The following is a 20,703-nucleotide window of genomic DNA, read 5'->3' on the forward strand; positions in this document are numbered from 1 at the left end:
GATTATCTATTTGTTCATTGGTTAATTCATGTATTTGCTTTTTGGTCAGCGGTGTGATTGGTTGAAATCATGGATTTCATGATTCCTGCCATCCTGACCATTTTCATTTATCTTTCCTTCTTAGGCAGGGCTGGCACACCTCCTATGCTCCCGGGGGCAGAGCCCTGTGCACTAGTCACTACCGGGTGACCCTTCTCACCACACTGTGGCACTTTGTGTGGGGGCGGGGGTACAAGATAGATTTCTGCCATTACTCTCCATTGAGAGACCGGGAGCCTCCTCCTCCGTCCCCATGCCCTCTGGGCCTCATAGTCTCAGGCAATGGGGGTATGCCTTCCCTGGCATTGGCATCATGAGCTGACAGGTCTGGACTGCAGCTGGGGGTGCTCCCCTGGTGCTTATTGCCTTCCCTTAAATACGGGTGTCTGTGCTTATCACAGTCCCGCTGCCAATCGCTGAAGCTGCTGCCAGCAGCACAGCTTAATCTCTCCACCTCAGCTTCTCCCCTCCTACCCATCCAGATGAACACCACTTGTTTATAACTTCATATGTTGGACTTCCATGTAGCTTTATTTTCTGGAACTTCTGGTTATTTCTGGTTTTGCAGCAGTTGTAGTCCTTCTTAGCTGTGGAGGGAGACAGAGAGTGTCAGTCTAAGCCTCCATCTTGGCCAGAAGTCCAGCAGTGTTTCCATTTTGGTCAATGTAAAAGCCTTCTGATCATTTGTTAACAATGTCAACCACTGACATTTATTTAGTACTTACCATGATGAAGGGATTTCACTGAGTCCTTTAGATGCATTAAGTCATTTAAGTCTCATAACAGTCATAGGAATTAAGTACCATTTCTACTATTTTTAGATGAGATTAGGTAATGTGCCCAATATGACATACCTAGCAAGGTTCAGAACTAGGTTTTGAACCCAGAAACTCGTGATTACTAGTACATAGCCTTCACCAATCCTGCAGTGCCCTATAGTGCCCAAGAATTTGCATGTTAAAATATATACACTCACCTATCTCTAACCATTTAATGTAACTTTCCCAATGCCCACTCTTTTGTAAGTAATTGTATTAGTTGCTGGGTAGGCTAAGGGTGTGGGTGTCTTTCAGCCCCAGATACTTTGTTCATTTTGTGGTTAGTTAGGGATCTTCAAAGAAATGAATGGGAGAGTGGCGTTTCTGCTTGGAAGCTGTTCTGGAGACTTGTATTCTGGGCTCACATTATATATTCTGATGATTAAGCCTGTGAGACTGTGCCTCTGCCTCCTTCATGTTTGAGAACTTGTCATCATATCTTCTGGTTTTGCTGATTCTGTGGGTACTAGGCTTCCACCTTGTTCTTCTCCATGCTGTTCTTCTCCATCTTTTTCTTCCTTTGTCCCTTTCTCTGAGCTCTTAACTCTTATTGGAGAGTCTGAGACCTGCTCCTAGCACCCCGATCTCAGGCTTGGCATGACAAATTGCCTTCCTATTTATACTTAATGCCAGCATGTAAATAGAATATAACTTTCTGCTCACAAACTGCTACCATCTCTTATATCCCTCTAGAGTCAAGAAGCCTGTATCGTCGACATAAAACCCATAGAGGCAACACATGCTGGGAATTGGTCTTCCATATCAGAGTTGATAACCATGGACCAGTGAATTCTGTAGATCACATCTGTCCTAAACAGCAAATTAGCTATGCTTGACTTCAGCTACGTTGTTGGCCCTCTGTGAACTTGCTTTACCCTTTTATGAAATATATTTTATAATATCGTGGAAGAAATATATAAAGTTGATTAGAATTGACACAATTTGTGCAGACTTCTGCAGTTATTATTATAGTAGTTGCTTTGAAAGACTCGACAAATTCTCTCACCAATTTTGTACCTCTATAAAGTTCATTCAAATTTTAGTGGATTCATTTATGTGGAAATCGGATCACCTTCCAATGATAGCTCCTTGTCGTTAGTGTTTTGATGTTGTTTGCCTGAGCAGATTGATTTACCATTATGAAAAAACGTTTGAACTAAAAAAGTTATCTGAACTTTGTTCACTAATCTTATCAAAGAAAATGGAGCAGAACATGTAAACAGAAACCTGAAAATTAAATTTACTTTTCCAACTTAATGTATTTGATCTGCATTCGTTATGAAGCTAGGGCAGTAGTTGCTTATTGTTTCTGTAATAACATTGAGGTTTAGACTGTTTTACAAACTGCTTAAAATCTTAATGGAGGGCAGAATCAGCAATGTTAACCACTAGTAACATGTACACTTTTATATTAAGATACCTCATAGGTGATGTCATTGTCCTTCAGTCAATCCCAATGATCAAGCCTGGTGAGCACCATGCAATGGTGCCATTTCTGGAAACAGCTGGGCCAACCCTGCCATGTGGTGACAGTTTGTTTTGGGTAATCCAATAGTGTCAGAAGTGTTATAACACTTGCAAGTATTATTTGCAGCCATGCAAAGGTCCAATTTATTTTGCTTGACTCCCAGGGATGGGTTATTTCTCAAAGTTCTATTTAGATTTTGGAGAACTGGGCTAATGGCACGAGCTGTTTGTGGCCTGGCTTTCACTATCTCTCACGTGTTTTCAATCATGCCCTAATTTACTGTCTTTTAACTAGCCATGTGAATCAGAACCACTGTGGAAACTAAAAAAAAAAAAAGAAGAAGAAGAAGAAGAAGGAGTAGGATAAGGAGAAGGAGAAAGAGGAGGAGAAGAAGAAAAAAGAAGAAGAAGAAATACATGAGCTTAAGACCTAGAGATGTTCAAATAGCTCAAGTAAATAAAAGATACTAGGAAAGAGGAGGTTACCTGGACTTTGCTCTGAATCCTGATTTCATCACTTGGCTAGTCCTGTGCCCTTGGGAAAATTATTTACCTTCTCCAAATCCCCTCACTTCCTTCATTTCTCAGATGGGAAATGTTTACACTGCTTTCATGTATGTAGTTGTTATAATGGACAGTAGACAGTAGTACATAGGGAAAAATATACTTAATATTTGAGTGCTTACTATGTATTATTAGCTCTTAAGTGGTGACCAGGCTTCTGCATTTTAAGGAGTTTAGAGGGTATCTGGAGTTCTGTTCACACTGGCAATCACACTCCTAAAAAACAGCTTCCTCTAAACTGTTCTCAGCAGCTGTTTCAGATTCCATGTTATGATGCCACTTTATGGAAGTATGTATATAGTGGGTGTTTATGCTTTGCCTGGCACTGTGCAGGTTATTGGGGACACAGAGACCATGAAATATTGTCCATACCCCTAAGAATTGAGTCAGCCAATACTTCATTCTGCCTTGTGGTGAGGTGGCAAAATATTTCCAAATATGATATAACAGAAATTCCTTGTGGCATTCAAAGGTGGGTTTTAGTTCTGATAAACTTAAGCCACTCCAAACCCAATACTTTTCTAAACTAATCTGTAACACACTTTCCATTGGTAATCTTTATAAATCAAATAAAGATAATTCAATCTTGCAGTGGTGTTTTCAAAGGAGGTACATTTTTTTTACATTTTTAAAAAATATGTTTTATTGATTATACTGTTACAGTTGTCCCAATTTCCCTTCCCTCTGCTCCCCTCCACCCACTGGACCCCTCCCTCCAGTTGTCACCCCCCTTTTAGTCCATCTCCATTGGTTGTACATATAGTTCTTCTCAACCTCTTCCTGTCTATTCAATTCCCTCCTACTATGCTTCTTAATTCCTGTACCATCTCCCTCCCTTTCCCCCTTCCCCCTCCCTGCTGACCTCCCCCCAGTATGTTCCCCATACCTATAGTTCTTTTTCCACTCTCGTTGCCTATTTAGTTTGCCTTTGTTTCGACTCCCTAGTTTCTGTTGTTGGTTGTTGTGATGCAGTTTTCATTTTAATGTTCATAGTTTTGATCCTCCTTTTTCTAAACCAATCCCTTTAACACCTCATATAATAGTGGTTTGGATCTAATGAACTCCTTCAGTTTTACTTTGTCCTGGAAGCACTTTCTCTGCCTTTCTATTCTGAATGACAGCTTCACTGGATGAGTAATCATGGCTGTAGGTTTTTGCTTTTCATGACTTTGAATATTTCTTGTCAGTCCCTTCTTGCCTGCAGAGTCTCCCTTGAGAAGTCAGCTGATAGTCTAATTGGGACCCTTTTGTACATGATTCTTTTCTTCTCTCTTGCTGCTTTTAAGATTCTCTCTTTATCTTTAATTTTTAACAATTTGATTATAATGTGTCTTGGAGTGGTTCTCCCTGGGTCCAGTTTTTCTGGAACTCTCTGTGCTTCCTGGACCTGTAAGTCTATTTCCTTCCCCAAGTTTGGGAAGTTCTGCTTTATTATATTTTCACTTAATTTTTCAATTTCTAGTTCTTCTTCTTCGCCCTCTGGCAATCCTATAATTCGTATGTTTGATCTCTTATAGCTGTCCCAGAGGTTTCTGATCCTCTTCTCACTTTCCTTACTTTCTGTTTCCTCTTTCCACACTGGATGACTGTTTGCTCCTTCCCTATGATCCGGTTTGTTGATTTGATCTCTGGATTTTATTTCCACACCACTTGTCTCATATTTGTTTTCGTTCACTTCAGTATGAGTGGCTTTCAATCCTTCCCCGTTTTGTTCCAAATCTTTTGTTAATTCTGTAAGCCACCTAATAACTATAGCTCTGAATTGAGCCTCTGACAGGTTTCTTATTTGTTCGTCTTTCAGATTCTTCATCTGCTGCCTGGTGAGCTGTGTCACTTGGATTTCTATAGTTGTCTGCCTCATTTTGACAGATTTGTGTTTTGCTTTGCTTTCTGGGTAGGGTATAGGGGGCAGAGCCCCATGTACTCACCACTACCCGGCAACCGGAGGTCATCCACAACCTTTTTTGCCACGCTATGGCACTTTGAGTGGGGGCGGGGGTCCAAGATGGATTCCTGCTATTATTCTCTGCTGTGAGACCGGGATCTGTCCTCCTGCCCTCTGGGCCTCATCATCCGAGGCAATGCAGGGGCTGCCTTTTCCAGCGTTGGGGTTGCAAGCTGCCTGAACTTGACTGCAGCTAGGATTGCTCCCCCTGCCACTGTCCCCACTGCTACCGCAAACAGCACTGCCCGATTTTTCCCCTCCTACTCATCTGAAGAGCACCACTGGTTTATAACTTCGTACGTTGGGCTTCTGTGTAGTTTTATTTTCTGGAATTTCTATTTATCTTTTGTTTTGAGGTAGTTGTTTTCCTTTCTAGTTGTAGAGGGAGACTGAGCATGTCAGTCTAAGCCTCGTTCTTGGCCAGAAGTCCCAAAGGAGGTACAGTTTTAAAGGCTCAATTGGCATTTATTAAGAACTATCACATGCCATGCATTTTTACTGATGCTCTCTTTTTCCATCCTTACAACAGTCTGTGAAGTTGTCCTCCTGACAGTTTATGAGGAACTGAAGGCTCTGAGAAGTTATTACCTTGCTCGAGATCATATAGCTAGTAAAAGGCAAAGGCATGGTTTGAATATAGACCTGTATGACTACAAGTCACATTTTCTGCCCACCCTTCCCCAATGCATGTAGGAGTTAAAGATGAGAGCTAATTACTGAGCAATGTTTAAGGGCCATCTTAAACATTTTATAAGTAGGCTAAATAGATGAATGTGATAAATGCATGTAATTTCTCAAGAAATATTAGCTGTGTTGAGGTTAGAGATCATTTTTAATGTCAAGAATGGGCTGTGTTCTCTCAAATTCCTTTTCCACTGAGTGGATAAAATGTTTGAGAATTGAGCTTGATTATTGGAATGATGAAAAGGTATTTGTGGTTAAGAACTGTGTGGTCCTCAGTATTGCTAGTTTACCTGTCCTTCAGCTCAACTTGGGCATCATCTTCATGACCTCTATTTGAACTATATGTGTGAGATTGTTCACAGAGTTTACATTTGAATCTAAAATTTGAATATTAAAAACAGCAACAGCAAAATGATGTTTCACATTTTGGTCCTGAATTGCTCTATTAAGGTGCATGTTAAAGTTTCAGAGATGCCTCCTGTTCTTTAAATCAGTACCACCAAGGGGTCTGGGGAGTGGGCAGCTACAGCCTACTAGAAAATGGTGCCATTAATGTTAAATCAATATGCTTGACCTGAAGCTGTGTACGCAGCGTCACTCAGCATCCTACTATCCTGTCCTGTTGCAGCAGAACAAATTGATCCCAAGTTCAGGTGCAAAGATACAGGAAAAACAGCCCTGCAGTTCCACAAAACCTCCCTCCTCAAATCTAAACATTTCAAAGAAAACATTTTTTCTCCTCTTTGGTGACATCAGATAAACTCACCTGTGCCATGAGCTGTAGTGGGTGGTAGGCTGCAGTGCTTCCTCTGATTCCTCTGGGCAGACCTCAGAGGTATAGTTCATTACCTGTGCCAAGTGGCCTCACCACTTTCAAGGCATTGCGTTCTCAGATGGTGTCACCAGAAGATCAGGGGAGAGCCCTGAGAAAAAAATGGGACTTTTTCTCCTACCCAATTCCCAGGCGAGAATCAGATTGCAGCTTCAGTTAAGAAATTCTTGACTTCCGGCCAAGATGGAGGCTTAGACGGACGTGCTAGGTCTCCCTCTACAACTAGAGAGGAATACAACTACTTCAAAACAAAGGATAACTAGAAATTCCAGAAAATAAAACTACACGGAAGCCCAACATATGAAGTTATAAACCAGCGGCGCTCTTTGGGCAGGTAGGACGAGAGAAAGGGGGCGGAGCTGTTTGCGGTCGCACCTGGGACAGCGGCGGGGAGAACAACCCCGGCTGCAGTCGAACCCCCGGCAGCTCGCGACCCCAACGCTGGGGAAAGCAGCCACCACATCGCCTTGAACAGTGAGGCCCAGGGGGGCGGGAGGACGGATCCTGGTCTCCTAGCGGAATAACTGTGTGAATCCATCTTGGACCCCCGCCCCCAAAGAAAGCACCACAGGGCTGCGAAATAGGTCGCGGACAGGCACCGGTCGCTGGCTTGTGACGCGTACACAGGCACTGCCCCCTACAGCCGGCCCAAGAAAACAAAACGCATCTGTCAAAATGAGGCAGACAACTATAGAAATCCCGGTGGCACAGCTCACCAGGCAACAGATGGAGAACCTGACAGATGAACAGATAAGAAACCTGTCAGATGCTCAGTTCTGGGCCATTGTTATCAGGTGGCTTACAGAATTCACAAAAGATCTGGAAAAAGATGAGAAAGAAGCGAAAAACACTCATAACGAAAAGAACAAAACCACATACGAGACAGATGGTGAGGAAATAAAATCCAGAGTTCATTTCAACAAACCGGAATATGGAGAAGGAACAAGCAGTCAACCAATGCAGCGAGAGGAAATGGGAAGCAACGATGAGAGGATCAGAAACCTCTGGGACAGCTATAAAAGGCCCAACATAAGAATCATTGGTTTGCCAGAGAATGAGGAAGATGAACTAGAACTTGAAAAATTGAGTGAAAATATAATAAAGGAGAACTTCCCAGACTTGGGGAAGGGAATAGACTTGCAGGTCCAGGAAGCAAGGAGAGTTCCCAAGAGACTGGACCCAGGGAGAACCACTCCAAGACACATTATAATCAAAATGTCAAAAATTAAAGATAAAGAGAGAATCTTAAAAGCAGCAAGAGAGAAGAAAAGAATTATGTACAAAGGGGTCCCAATTAGACTATCAGCTGACTTCTCAAGGGAGACCCTGCAGGCAAGAAGGGACTGGCAAGAAATATTCAAAGTAATGAAAATCCAAAACCTACAACCACGAATACTCTATCCAGCGAAATTGTCATTCAGAATAGAAGGACAGAGAAAGTGTTTCCAGGACAAAATAAAACTGAAAGAGTTCATTAGATCCAAACCACTGTTATATGAGATGTTAAAGGGACTGGTTTAGAAAAAGGAGGATCAAGACAATGAAATCTAAAATGAAAACTGCATCACAAGAAACAACAGAAGCTAGGGAATTGAAACAAAGGCAAACTAAACAGGCAACGAGACTGGAAAAAGAACTATAGATACGGGGAACATATTGGGGGGAGGTCAACAGGGAGGGGGAATGGGGAGAGGGAGGGAGATGATATAGGCATTAAGGATCATGGTAGGAGGGAATGGAATAGACAGAGAGAGGTTGAGAAGAACTATATGCACAACTAATGGACATGATCTAAAAGTGGGGACAACTGGAGGGAGGGGGGCCACCGGGTGGAGGGGAGCAGAGGGAAGGGAAATTGGCACAAATGTAATATTATAATGAATAAAACACATTTAAAAAAAACTATAAACAATAAATGGCAAAAATACATATCTATCAACAATTGAATCCAAAAAGAAAAAAAAAAAAAAAAAGAAATTCTTTTTTGTCTTTTCTGTGTTTAGATTTGCATGTGATCAAAACTCACTAGAAACATTATGATAGCATAAGGCTGCATTTTATTTATATTTCTACTTAATGTTTTTATTTCACTGGCAAAAGACCTGACAGGGAAACAGGGAAAGCACATCAGCTCATTTTAAAAAAAAAGGCTATCGCACATTAATGTTGATTCCTTTAAAGCAAATTTATTTTTGTACCTGCAGAAGATGCTGTGGCTCCTCACTTTCCTTTCCTTTTTCCCTTTAGGTTCTGTTGAGCATGAAAAACAGGCATTGTTTCAAGTATACAATTAGGTATCCAAATGAGTTAAAATTATGCTTCCATATCAATATTTATTCCAGTGATTGCACTGATTGTATTTGACCATGCATTAATTAGGTCACATTCAGGTCACAAATTTCCATTTTGCACCTTTTGGGTTGTCTAGTTTGAAATGTACTAATGGCCTAAAGAGTGCTTTGGTGTTAGGTGACCAGAGGAGCCATTTGTATGATGTTTTTGCTAATGGAGAGGTTTAAATGTAGGGAAGGCTATCTCCACAGATTGAGGCTCTAAATAGTCAGAACCGGGCACCAGTATACTAATCAGAAGGCACTTTTTCTTATGGGTAATGGTGGCTGGTTGTTACAGATTCAAGCTGTATAAATGGATGTAGTTGGAGAAATACACACACGCACACACACACACACACACACACACAATTTGCCATTGGTTTGGAATGGGTTATTTAATGTATAGGTCTTATACAAGTTTAACATTAAATCATCCACTTCAGACTAATGGTAAAATAGGCTGGAATATAAATAATTAGCCAGTGGCCAAATTGAGAGCCTTTTCTTTCTCCTCCAAGCCTTCTGATGTCAGTTCTTTCTTCCACTTAATTATTTGAGCACCTCAGACAACTCTGAGCCAGGTGAAGAGTAAGGACTCAAACATGTTGACTCTGAGGGATAGATAAGGCAAGTGTTACCTTCCCCATAATAGGCTCATGGGAATTTTGAAAGCAGGCTACATGGAGACAGCCAGCTTAATGGGAAGGAACAGTATCATGATGGTCACTTTTTAGCTATTAGCAGGTAACTGCTTCTGCCTATGAGAACGGCTGTCCTTAGATGGGGAACAGTTGCCAGTGAGTGTCTAGCTGGAACTGGGAATAGATCCCACTGAGCCACCAATGGAATTAAGCAGAGCCTGTTGTGAAGAAGTCCCTGAGATGGCAGGTAGGAGACAGGAGCAGAGATTTGGAGAAAGGCAGAGTGGGAAGGTAGAATCTGGAGAACAGGAGGGAGTAGGGAGGGGATGAATCTTTGGTTCAAATCATGAATCTATTGCTATTCATTCAACAAATGGTACTACTGATCCCCTCGGAGCTTTCCATCTTTACAAGAAGATAGTGTTAATCAAATGACTCATGCATTCACCAAGAGGTATTGAACTTACTGTGTTACAAACATTTTAGGCGCTATGCAGAAAAAGTACAGGTTACGAGAGAGCCGACCTCATCTGGAGCATCAGTGAACTTCATTGATGGAACATCATGACCCAAAGAAGTAAAACTTGAGGTGAGATATGAAGAATAAACATGAGGAATGAAGAGCTGTTTAGGCAAGGGTATGTGAAGGGAACATTTCCAAAAGAGGGAAGAACGGGCCTGAGGAAAGACCATAGTGTGTTCTAATTTATTACTTGAAGGCAAACATGTCTGGAGCATAGCAAATGTGGGAGAAAATAAAAGCTGAGGCTAAGAAGATGGGAAGGAGATGGAGCCTTCTAGGCTTACCTGTCCATAGTAAAGTGTTTGAAAATTTTCAAAGGCATGGAGACTATTTAGAAGGCTGTTGCAGAAGACTGGACAAGGCATGGTGGGGACTTAGACTGGGATGGAAACAGAGGAAGAGAAACATAGATGGACAGTGTGACCTTGGCTGAGTTGCTTCACTTCTCTGAACCTAATTAGGCTTATTAACTTTCAGGTTTGATCTATCATATCTATTGAGTTAAGAGTAGGCTTCACTGCTCAGATCATCTGCTATGTGTAATCTCCCTTTCAATGTCAACTATTCAACAGAAACATTCAGTCCATTCTTGATATATGAGGGGAAGACAAAGCTAGCTTGGAAGTCTTATGAGTTGTAGTTGTTACAATTTCTTGAGGCTGGTGGTCTAGATGCATTTTTGTGATAGAAACCAGTTTTGAAATAAATGAAGGAACATTGACATAACACTGCACCTGTTCTTCCTCTCATTCTAAAGTACTAACCAAAAGATCCAAAAGAAGTCTCCTTGCATTCAGCAGTAATTAAATAGAACTGTACTTAGTTAGGAAACTGATAACAGTAAAGAGAAATTTAGTGCCAGCTACCCGTGAAAAGGCAGTTCAAGGACTACATTTTGATTTTAGAGTTAGAAACACTTCCAAATAAAATAAAAAGAGAGTGTCTTTCAGTGGTACAATGTCTTCCCCCAGATCTTTGAAACTTGGCAATCATCTATTGCCAGCTTGTCATGCTAAGCTCTGTAATAATTTTGCACAATGTCCAATAGGCAACAAATGACTCTGAGAGTGATGATTATGATTCTAGGTTTTATTTTATTTATTTATTTTTTTGCTCTTTTTATATAGTATATTTTATTAGTTTGTACTAATACAGTCTCATATTACAAAGGCAATTTAGTACAAGAATCTTTCTTTTGATATTTGAATTATCCGAAATAACATAGAACTGTACATAAAAAAAAAATTCCTCATTTGGATAACAAAAAACAGAAGACAAGCTAAACAAAAAAATTTTCTTTCTTACAGGTGGACATTGGAGTGGACCTAATTCGGTTTTCTTTTTAAAATCCTCCAAAGACAAAAGCAACTGAAAACCTAATTTAAATGAATTTTAAAAATTGTTTACTAAACTACTGGTCTCCAACACCATTTTCTGTTTTCTGCTGTTTTGATGCAGGTTCTTCTCTGTCTGTTTCTTCTCTTTCTCTTTTTATTGGTCCAGATGCACCATTTTCATCACGTTCATCATCACTTTCAAATTTAGTTTTCTTGCCCTGAAACTGTACTTCTCCTTTAGCAGATCCAATGTGTACAGCTTTATTTCCCTTTCCTTTTCCTTTAAATCTGCGACCTTTTGACTTCCATTTATTTAGGGATTCTTGTTGATCTTCTATGATTTTTTTCAATGCTTCTTTTTCCACATCTCCATCTAGTACTTCCCATGTCACTTATTTGTTCCTCAGTTGTAGGTTACCATTATTTGCATCTTTGGCTTTATCCAGTGCTTCCTTAGCTTTTTCTTTAAATAGAATTATTCCCTCCTTTGCTCCTCTGACAAAGTGTATCCATTTTATTTCATCATGATTTGAGAAAAGGATATGCAAATCTTCTCTACAGGTCTGATCATCTAGGTCCCCCCCAAATTTCAACAAGCAGCCAATCTTTTCTTCTAGAGATTTGATTTCAGCATTTTCTGCCAGCTTTTGTTTTTCTTCTTGTTCTTGTTTAGCTCGAAATTTAGCTTCCACTTTATTTTGCTTTCTTTCCTCATTTTTCTTTGCAAAGTAATCTTCCTTGAAAAGTATTAGCAGATCTGTGTCTTTGTACTTTTGTCCAGGGGTCTCCACAAACTTTTTAGCAGACTCAATGCTATCAAACACAGCAAATATTGATCCCTTAAATGCTTTATGCAATGTTCTTCCCATCTGAATATTTAGTACTTGACCTTTACCTTCTAACCATTCTTTTATGTCATCAAGGGTTGCATCAGTAGGGAAGCCTTTAATATAAACAGATCTGTTTTTTACATCATTTTTATACTCATCAGTCACTTCAGGGAGGGGTTTGTTTGGAGATCTTCTGATTTTGGTTTTATCTTCACTTATTTCCATGAGTTCTGCCTTTCATTTGCTCAATGCTTCTACTATTACATTAAAATCTGTTGTCAGACGGTTTAACCTATTGAATTTTATCATTATTTCCAAAGGTACCCAGCCTTCATCCAGTTTGATTTGTTCCTTTAAAAATTTGTCCCGTGACAAATTGAAGTCACCAAAATAATACTCAATTTGATGACAGATTTTAGCCTCCAAAGCAGCCATTTTTCTCATCACCATTTTCGGCCATTGTGGCTATCAGAGAATTGCGCTTGGTCAATTACTTCTTGGAATTGTATGTGTTTTCGATTCTAAGTTTTAAAATAACATTACCTTTGTAGACAAACCCTGGTGAGGGTATGCAAACACTGAAACTATATGCCTAAACCTTTCAAATGGTTCAGTTCCATTTGATCGATATTTGTCATAGCACAGGTTCTCTGGGCAAGACCTCGTGCTAGACATCCTCAGGGAAGGCAATGGTGGGAACCTAGCAAGCAAACAGTGTTTAAAATATAGAAGATTTGAAAACCAAAATGGTAAATGTAGTGAGTCCTACACCCAATGATTAGAGAATAAAAATTATTTTCTAACAAATAGGGCACATGTACAAAAATTGACCTTTTACTAAACCTTAAGGGAAATAATATCAAAAAGCCAGTATCATATAGATTAGGTTATTTGACAAAAATACAATACTGTGTGACCTCCACAACTATAAAGTAGACTAAAGGAGGAAAAAAAAAACCATTGTCACCAGGTACAGAAATAATTCAATAAATGTATATTATTAATAACAAGATGAAGGCTTTCTATGAAAACTATGGTAAACATTACTCTTCATTGTAAAATATTAGGTATGTCTCTTTCAAGTCAGCAACAAGATGAACAAGAGAACCTCTAATCACTGTTTTTATTCAGTATTGTAAATGTGGTTTTAACTGGCTCATTGGGAAAAGAAAAATATAATAATTGAAAATACATTTTTTCCATAGATGGCACAGGTAATGTTAGAGAACATGTAGACAGGCTAATAGAACTAATACAGCATTCAACAAGTTTCCTGGGAGTAGGATCAATATATAAAGATCATTAGTGCTCCTTTTCAACAGTAAGAAAGAAGGAGGAAATATTATAAAAGACAAATTCAAACAGCTAGCATGGCACCCAAAATTTTGTGTTGGTGTCTTTTCTCCCTTTCTTTTGGGCTTTGAGTTGTTTCTGCAAGATTTGCCCCTTTCCGCTCCAGATGCTTGGGTCATGAGGTTAGGTAGTTCTTCCTTTTTATCAAGCCCTCTAAAGAGAAGTTAACCAATTTAAAACAGAGGACAAATCAGGAAACAGGATTGTTGGGAAGAACTTAGAGAATGTTCCTTTGTAATGCTTCCTCTTCAAAGTCCAAAGTGACTTTGATGTATCTACTACTATGAAAATTGAAAACCACAGTGATAATACTGACTCTTCTGGTACCAGTTTATTCAATTCACTGCTGTCTAACCTAAGGGGAGTCAACTCCCTACTAGAGTATGTGCTCCCTCACTTGAGGGTATTCAAGCAAAAAGTTTCTCAAGTAACTTTCCTTTTAATCAACCCCATTGACTTTATTGTTTTTTAACATTTTAAAATTATTGTTCTTTTACATCTGTCCCATTTTTCCCCCGTTGACTTTAAAAAGCTAATTTGGAAATGTTTAAGAAAAAGAAGTATAAAAAGAAAGGGAAGACCAAAAGGAAATATAAATTCTTTATGGCTTTCACCAATAAATAAGAAACTATGTAAAGACAAAAGCTCTGGTTCCTATAATTAGATTCATATAATAGAAGGAAACCATTCTTCTGGGGGAAAAATTAACCTTTGAGCAAATCATTGCAAGAAGATTTTAAAAGTGTATTGAAAAACGAAGTATAACATCACCTCAAGGAATCCTTGAAACTTAGGGATGTTGGTGAAGATTTAGTAAAATAAGACTTTGATGTTTACAAATGTGAATATTTAGATTGTTATGGATCCATTTCACTTGTTACTGAGTTCATTACAGCGGATACATGCAGATATATGTGATATCAACTTGGTAGAAGACAGTACCTTTATAATAAGTACTCAATTACTAAATAGAAATCTATATCTAAAATAAGAGAAAAATGGCAAAACCCCCTGCTTTGTCTATAAAGAAGACATCTTTGAAGACAAAGATGAAAAAAATAATAAAGTAAGGACAGAATTATTAAAAATGGAGAATAGTTAGGAGGAAATGTAGTACCGAGAAGAAATTTTTAAATATATTTAAAAACATATGAAGTGTGTTTGCATGTGTGTGTGTGTGTGTGTGTGTGTACATATATCCTCTAAACCCAGAAACTTCTAAGGAAAAAAATCATGACTTTGAAAAAATGTATACAGTAAAGGCACATAAAGGACCAACACATATTCTAAAGAATAAGAAGAAAAAACTTTGCATATAGAACCACTGTAAGAGAGTGAGTTCCATCTGGGAAAAGTTGAAGCTTTTGTAGGACAAATTTCATTCCTGAAGTGTAGAAACAATGTCATACTAACTAAAAAGCAGTCTCCAAACATCATTGGGATTGTTCTATTTTGTTTAATGAAAGGTCAAATTTGACTCTAATTTTGGTGAGCGCAGAATGTCAGCTACTTTCAAGCACATAAAGTCTTATTTCCTTAGCTATTTATGTAATGTATGAACATATAGTAGAATCAGAGTTTATTTGCAAGATAAATTGCTAAATTGGAAAGGAAAAAAACCTATTCACACAGTAGCAAAACCCATAATAAATCTAGAGATATACCTAATAAGGTATATGAAATTTTGATGAAGAATATAAATAATGACTAATATAAATAATAAAAGAAATATAACACTTTAAAGGTTTATAAGACTCAATGTAATACAGAAGTCAATTCTTCACAATTTAATTTTAGTTTGGTACAGTTTTAATGAAACCCCATAGAGTTTTTCCCCATGGAACTTGACAAATATCCTAAAATGTGTGTGGAAAAAGAAAAGGCAAAGATTAGTTAAGATTCTCTTGGAGAAGAAAAATAAGATGAAGTAATTAGCTCTGTCAGGTATTAATAATTGTTGTTAAGCCATATTAATAAAAAGTGTGATATTGGTACAGGAATAGACAAATATACCAGTTGAACTCAATTGAAATTTCAAAAACAAACTTATGGGGAAAATGTAAATTTTCTTCCGCAGTCTGTGAAGAAATGTCAACTCAAGATGGGTCAAAGACTTAAATGTTAAAAACAAAAATTATTTGCTTCTGAATGTTTTGAAGAGTATCTTAATGATTTCAACATTGGAAAAGGATTTCTTAAAACCATAGCATGGAAACCATAAAAAAAAAAATCGATAAATTTAACTTCATTAAAAATAAAAACTCTGATGAAATATACCACAAAGAAAATTTAAAATAATGAGACACTGGCTGGTCTAGGGTATTTTTAGCTCTTATAAATAAGGAAGGATTAATATCCAGAAGCTATAAAGTACTCTAATATTCATTATGAAAAAGACAAACAGTTCATTAGAAAAAATGTGCAAAGGATATGAGCAGGCAATTTATCAAAGGGATAACCTGATTCACCTATAAACATCTGAAAAAAAGGTACTCATTTTCACTAGTAATAAGGAAAATGTAAATTAAATTCAAAATAAGACAATCCTTTACAACCATTAAATTGACATGTGTTAAAAAGCATGATAGTGCCATGTGGTCAGGCCAAGGGAAGCTGTAGCGAACTAAGAGTTCTGGTGGTAGTATAAATTTATACACCTGCTCTGGAGAGCATTGTGGCAATATCTAGCAAAGTCAGCAATGTGCATATCTTATTAACATCCTGAAGAATCTCTTCTAGAATCTTACCATGGAAAAATCCTTACACATGTAAGAAGACATGAATAAGAATGTTTATTGCCATATAAAAATTCATGTCCAACAATACAGGAGTGGATTAATATTGTAAATAATAACACATTTAAAAAATAGAATTCTGTATGCACATAAATTAGTGAACTATATCCATATGCATTACTACAGATGAATCTGGAAAATATTATTTGATGTACAAAGCAATTTGGAAAAGGATATGTGCAGTGCATTTGTGTAAAAGAACAGAAAAGTAAAGAGTTGGCCATGTCAAGAGGGTCTCTTGGAGCTTGGATTTATTTTTAGTGTTTTTTTTTTTTTCTGTGATGAACAAAGAAATGGTTAATATGAATACATATAACCAATCGTTATCTTCATAAAACAGCAGTAATAGGAATGTCTAATTCGGGGAATAAAATAAGATTGAAATAAAATATTGAAAAAATGGAAAACAAAACAAAAGACAGGGTCTCTTGGGGCCTTTGTGTAGTGGGCCACACATACCCCATGAGGTTCCTTTGAGGAGACGGTTGAAAAAGTTTAGTCCTATCTCCTTGTGCCTGAGAAACCTGAAGCAGTGAAGCAGGAGACCCTTCTATACATGTTTACTTAGAGAATATTCTTCTCTTTACCCTTGAAGAAAAGCCTGGTGTAACACCATCTATTATTGTGGCAGTGACTCAAGTACACTGTGTGGTGGCTCTCTGCCTGGGAGAGTTCAGAGGTCAAATGACTCAGGGTTTTAGATGAAAAGGCCGAATCTACAAGCTGAAGCAGAGGAACTTAAACTGCTTTTTATTTTTTCTCTTTTTTATGCCTCACAAAAAAGTTTTTGAAAGAAAGGGGGCCAGTGGTTATTTTTTGCAATCAGTTAACTTTTTAGAAAGTCATTGCTCAAAAATTCAACTGAATTCTCTGGATTTTGACCATATTAATAGTGAAAGTGATGCTCAAAGTTTTTCCTTTCTCCCCACGCTCCTCTTCCCTATCTTCCTTTTTTTTTTTTTTTCAATCTCAGAACCTGATAGATGCAGATCTAACAAGAAACTTTTTGGTTGATTAATCCCCTTGGACTCAGTGTAACTTTCAAAGAGAAGTGGGAAAGTGACTACAGATCAAATCAGGACCTCATCTCATGTGGCCACCCAGGCTCTTGTCAGTGTGTTTTAGGTGGTAGGTGTTTACAGACTTTCTTCACCCCTTTTTGGCACAGTTTTCACAAGATTACATTGGGAATCAGCATTTATGCACATTCTTTTAATGACACGGAGAATGGTCAAATCCATGAGTAATATAGGAAATTGGACCCAGTCCACTGTCTAAGAAACATCATATTAGACATTTACATGACTAGATCTATGGCTGTGGAAATTTAAAAGTCTCTATAAACTTCAACAATATTTTTGATCTTAGATATAGTTTTAGAATGCTCAATCACCTTGGTGAGATTCTTTGGCAAACCCCTTGAGGCCATGGGTTTGCCTGACTTGTTCACTGTGGTATGGCCTAACACAGTCCAGGCACATGGTAAAACATCAGCATTTGTGAAACGAATGGGTGGGGGGACAGATGGAAGGAAAGAAGGAAAGAGAGAGAGTGGGAGAAATCTGCTTTGTGAAGGGCTTCCGTGAAGAAGGTATTCGCTTTGCCAGGAGCATTGCCTTTCATATTTAAAATGTCTGCCCTCTTTGGATACCCAGGGTGCCAGCTGCAAGATAGTTGAGATTTATGATCTTTAGAACATTTGAAGCCCATTGCAGGGACTAAGGAAAGAAAACCACATCAAAGCTGCGCTGCTCCTTTTTTGGTTTTAACTTCAAACATAGTATTCAAGATGAGGCAGGTATTTGATTGTATAGAGTTAATATTCTTCCAGAAGTTAGAAACAGCTGAATTGTAAATAGCCTCTTTAGATTTTTTTAAATAAAGTGCTTTAGATGAATGACAGTCATAAAGAAAAGTGCACAAATCCTACATGTACGGCTCTTTAAATGTTTACAAATTGAACAAATCATGGTAACCAGCCCCCAGATCAACAGAGGTAACAATGCTTGTATTCCAGAAGCCACTTTTCTGCCCTCACCCAGAACTTACTCCTCACCACAAGGGCAACCACTATAATTCTGAACACCATAGATGGGATTTTACTATTCTAGAGGTTTTATATAAATGAGATTATATAATATATAGCTTTTGTAACTGGCTTTTTTCACTTAGCATCATGTTTTACAGTTCATCAATGCTGTAGCATTGCATCAGTACTCATGTGTTCATATTGCCAAATAATATTGTATTGTATGGATATAGTATCAGTGGAGGTTTGGGTTGTTTCCACTTTTTGGCTATTGTGAATAATGTTGCTATGAACATTTATGTACAAGTTTTTGCATGGACATATGTTTCAGTTCTCTTGGGTAGATACCTAATAGTGGAATTACTGGGCCATATGTTTTTTAAACTTTTAAAATAAATGGTCAAACTGTTTTCCAAATGGCTATACCATTTTATATTTCTATCAGTAGCTTAGAAGTTCTCTAGTTGCTCCACATCCTTGTCAGTACTTGGTATGATTAGTGTTTTTAATTTTAGCCATTCTGGTAGGAAATCTGTGGGGTTTATTCTCTATAGATGTTTAGGTCTTTTCATGAGACTCAGAAAATAACTCCAAAGCTAACTTCTCTAAATTAACTAATCTTAGATCATTTCCTATCCGGAGCCTTAATGGGAGCAACCAGTATGCTTCTGTCTTTTCTAAAATTGTGAAGACAGCCTTCAAGATTTAGCTCAGATGCCACTTCTGCCAGAAAGCCTCTCTGACTCCTCTTTGCCTAGTCTGCATGTGATGACTTCCCTCTGAAGCTCTCTTTCCTTTCCCTGCTTTCGGCCAGCCAGGCCTGACACAAAGTAGGTGCCCACATGCACTTTCACTGCATGACTAGATTTTCCTGGTAGACTCTGGATCCTCCACCGGATTAGTTCAAAATATCTTGCACCCAAGTCCTGGGAGGGCTTAGAAGTCATCTACCCCATTCCATAATTTTACTGATGAGAAAAATTAAAGCTCAGAGAGGGCAAAGGGTATAGCCAGACAACCGGGGCCTAGTGAGCAGGTCCCTTGACTCCTTCCTATTCCAGGGTTCTTTCTCCCAACCCAGATAATTCCCATCACTTATCTTTGCTTTCCCTCTGCTGCCCATTGACAGAGATTGGAATTAATCTTTGGCAGGGGTTGGGGTGTGAGGGGCTGTACACTTACAGAGATTAAATTAAAGGTCAAAGAAATGCCTGTCTTTTCATTCAAAGTTGCCTGCTCCAGCATGGAGACCCACCATCATCTAAGCCACAGAGAGGAAACTGAAAGTGACTTTTCAGCAAATACAGTTTTTAATGATACACATATAATATTTTGTTCTGTTTTATACTCTGATCATGATTAAGAATTTCAAATAGCTCAGGGAGAATTAAGAAGATTTACACCCACATTATTACTCATAACCACTTACAGCAAAGAAAGAAATCTTTTAAAAAGATGTTTATTGCTTTCATACCAAATGAGAATCTGAATTAAAATGATTCCCTGCACAATCTTTTGCATTGAAAGTACATTCAGCCATTTTCAAAATCCCTTGTAATAACAACAATGCTCTGTAATTTCATGGAGTTTGTATTTTTCAAAGGTGATTAGGGGATATGCTGTAAACATGAACTTTCTAATTCTCATTGTGCAGCGACTGCCCTGGGTCAATTGTTACACCTGCTCATCAGAGGGGGACACTAGTGCTCTTGACTAGCTGTCTAGGCTTGAAGTTTTGACCCCTTGGTGCCCTGTGAATTTACTTCAAATGGAAGACCCTTAGTTCTTCAGTCATTGTCTGACCCTCAGTTGCGAGGCTGTAAAATGTGATGATTATATATCCATTTCAGAGAACTAATTTATGTAAAGCACTTAGTGCTTAATATGTCTTTGTCGTATGGTAGTGACTGTTGATTCTCTATTGGAAAAGGCTGTGGACTAGAAAAGAGGGCTTTGCTGACCTCCAACCCTCCCCCACAATATCCCAAAGTCTCCATTCATTCATTCATTTATTGAGAATAAGTTGCTTACTTTATAATCTTGTAGCTGAGGGGGGGTTGATATTAAAACAGTTTTCACATTCAAACATGTCATATATTCCAGTTATTATTCTTAATTTATTTTTTATTTTCAATTACAGTTTACATTCAGTATTACTCTACACCACCATCTTAACTAGAACTCCTGGTTTTTGTTATTTTTAATTTACAAATTTTATGAATAACCATTACTCCAAGTGCTAGTGTCTAGCATCGTAAAACAAGGCTCATAAAGAATGTTGCAACAGAAAAAAATACTATATCATATATCACATAATGATATGAACGGACAGATGGGCTAAAGCAACTCCTCTTATCTAAGTAAATGTTATAAAGAAAGCTTCAGGGACTTGTAATTTATACTAACTCCTGGACCTGGTATACCCCTTTGTTAGGTTAATGGTCTAGAACAAGTAAAAAATGTAGTTCCCTTCCCTTCCCTTCCCTTCCCTCCCCTTCTTTTCATTTTGCCAG

The 20,703-nt window shown here is 38.2% G+C and overlaps 1 protein-coding gene and 1 pseudogene across 6 annotated transcripts in view; one reads left to right on the forward strand and one right to left on the reverse strand.

Annotated features, from left to right (window-relative positions):
• The window catches only part of FGF13 (fibroblast growth factor 13), a 554,123-nt gene that overhangs the window by 136,055 nt on the left and 397,365 nt on the right, over window positions 1–20,703 (forward strand). The window lies entirely within an intron of this gene.
• Window positions 11,244–12,479, reverse strand: LOC149990617 (lupus La protein homolog pseudogene; annotated as a pseudogene).

Source organism: Furipterus horrens, unplaced genomic scaffold (genome assembly GCF_987537825.1).
Source record: "Furipterus horrens unplaced genomic scaffold, mFurHor1.1.pri manual_scaffold_17, whole genome shotgun sequence".
Taxonomy (NCBI): Eukaryota; Metazoa; Chordata; class Mammalia; order Chiroptera; family Furipteridae; genus Furipterus; species Furipterus horrens.